The following is a 2816-nucleotide window of genomic DNA, read 5'->3' as shown; positions in this document are numbered from 1 at the left end:
GAAGGAGCACCTTCTCTCTGCTTTCAGATTTGTATATCTTTATGGAGACCTAGTTCCGTCAAAAATGAAGTGGTGATAAAATATACATAGAATTGTTAATAGTAAAAAGATAACAGTCTAAAAACATCCTTAGAAATTAGTGTCACATATTGAGGACACAGCGACTTAAACATGTCTTTAGATGGTCAGTTTTAAACACCTGTGTTTTTAGGCTTTGTAGTACTCAGACTTTCTCTCCGTTTTGCTGCAGAAGTTTCTTTTGGTTTTAGATGGCCAAATACAAAAGCTATAACTCAAGTTATTTAATCGATGATGTATGTGTTAATATTTATGGAATTTGTTGAATAAAGAAAAGTTAAAAATTACATATTTGAGGCAAAAAAGCCGAAGTTCTTAATTGCTGGAGAATAATGTTATAGCAGAAAGTCCACTTGGAGGCAAATCACTAGGGGCATACCTCATGGGTCAATGCTGCAGCCAGTATTATTCAGCCTCTTCATTAATGTATTGGATGATGGGACAGTGCAGGAAATTTACAGATAATATGGCAATGGAAGGAGTGACTAATACACCATGTGGTTGTGCTGCAATTCGGAGGGACCTGGACAGGCTGGAGGATTGGGTAGAGAGGAATCTCATGATTTTCAACAAAGGACAATGCCAAGTCCTGCCAGCACATGCTGGGGGCCAACCAGGTGGAAAGTATCTCTGCAGAGAAGGCTGTTGGGGTCCTTGTGGCCAACAAGTTTATCCTGAGCCAACAATGCAACCTCACAGCAAAGAAGGCCAACAGCATCCTGGACTGCATTAAGAGTACTGCCAGCAGGTCAAGGCAGTTGATCCTCTTTATACTCAGCATTGGTGAGGTGATATCTGGAGTGCCATGTCTACTGTGGGTTTCTTAGTATGAGAAAGGTATGGACTTAGTGGGGTGAGTCCAGAGAAGGGCCACAAAGGTGATGAAGGGCCTGAAGCATGAGGAGAGACTGAGAAAACAGACTGTTTAGCTTGGAGAAAAGGAGGCTCAGGGGAGACCTTTCATGCCCAAAGAAGGGCAACACAGGGAGCTGGGATTATTTAGCTTGGAGAAAGGAAGGCTCAGGGGAGACCTTATTGTACTGACAATTACCTTTAAGGAGGTTGTAGTGAGGTGGGGATTGGGCTCTTCTCCTACACACCAATTGTTAAGATGAGGGGGAATAGCCTCAAGTTGTGCCAGGGGAGATTTAGGTTGGATATGAGGAGAAATTTCTCTATTGAAAGGGTTGTGTGGCATTGGAACAGGCTGTTCAGAGAAGTGGTTGAGTTGCCATTCCTGGAGGTCTTCAAGGAATGTGCAGATGCAGAACATAATAGCATGGTTTAGTACTAGGTTAAAGGTTGGACTAGATGATTTTAAAGGTCTTCTCCAGCCTGAATGATTCTATGATTCCAGGGGGATCTTAGTAATGTGTATAAATTACTGATGGGAGAGAATGAAGAGGGAGACAGGCTGTTTTCAGTAGTGCCCACTGACAGGACAGGAGGCCGTGGACACAAACACTTGAAATTCCATCTGAACAAAAGAAAATCCTGTTTTACTGTGAGGGTGTTCAAACACTGGCACAGGTTGGCCAGAGAGGTTGTGGAATCTCCATTTGTGTAGCCAGTGAGAAGCTGTCTGCAGCCAGCTCTAGGTGACTCTGCTTGATCAGGGAGTTGGACTAGGTGATCTCAAGAAGATGCTTCCAGCCTAAATGGTTCTGTGATTCTGCAATTCTATTTCTCTTAGCTTCAGAGAACTCAGTGGGAAAAAATAATCCAGTGACTGTACAGGTACATAAATATGAGGCAATTCTGTGCAATGAGATTGAAACGTGAAAAGAAGCTGCAATGGAATCCATTACTAAGTTAACTTATTTCCTTTGCAGTGGTTATGTCTCAGGTTTCACCATTAAATTATTGAATTGTGCTTAGATCAGTGGATTCTGATATTTTTGCCCACCATGACTGTACTGCTCCATACGGATCTGTGAAATTTTGCAGTTTCAGCTTTCATGGGTCCAGTCTGTCAGCAGTTGCTGAGACGTGTTCATCTGGCACTGAGATGTGACTGTAAAAAGAGAGAACAACCCAGTAAAATGTTCCCCCAACACAATTTTCACCTAATACAAGTTTGGATGGAAACATTTACAGACAATCAGAAATACTTAATGCATTGAGAAACTCAAAACTAAGAACTGTAGAGTTGTAATGGCTATAACAGACATCTAACATGGTTTCTTTGCTTTCAGACCTATAGAACTTAGGACTTTTTTTTTTCCAGATTTTAAAGGTCTTCTCTGACGGAGATAGGTTTAACAACTTAATAAATAAATATATATATACTGAAAACTTGCTTATTCATCAGCACCAATGCAGTGAGATAAGATATTCTGGTATATGAAAAAAAAATAATATCTAAAACCTGATTTTATCATTATATTTATTAAAAGTGCTTTTATTCTTTTTGTTAGGTCTTTCTGCCTGGTTGTAAGCATGTATAAAGTGTCAGTTTTCTGCTATAGTAGACAGAAATTTTCTGCGCTTTTAATCTATTGCCAGTGGTGCAGCTACTGGCAGTAGATAATGTTTTAAGCATTTGCATCACTGAGCACATTTTACAATCACTTTAAGCTATCCTACCATGCATTCGAAGGAAACATTAGATCTCTTTGACCACAAATTGAATTTACTTGCAGGGCTCCATTTTATAAAACATAAAAAGATGCTTGATTTCTGCCAAATTCAGTTTTGTGTTTTAAAGTTGTCTTTTCTTAAGACAAGCTGAAAGACAT

This window comes from Cygnus olor, chromosome 6, assembly GCF_009769625.2.
Source record: "Cygnus olor isolate bCygOlo1 chromosome 6, bCygOlo1.pri.v2, whole genome shotgun sequence".
Taxonomy (NCBI): Eukaryota; Metazoa; Chordata; class Aves; order Anseriformes; family Anatidae; genus Cygnus; species Cygnus olor.
Note: the sequence above shows the minus strand (reverse complement) of the source record.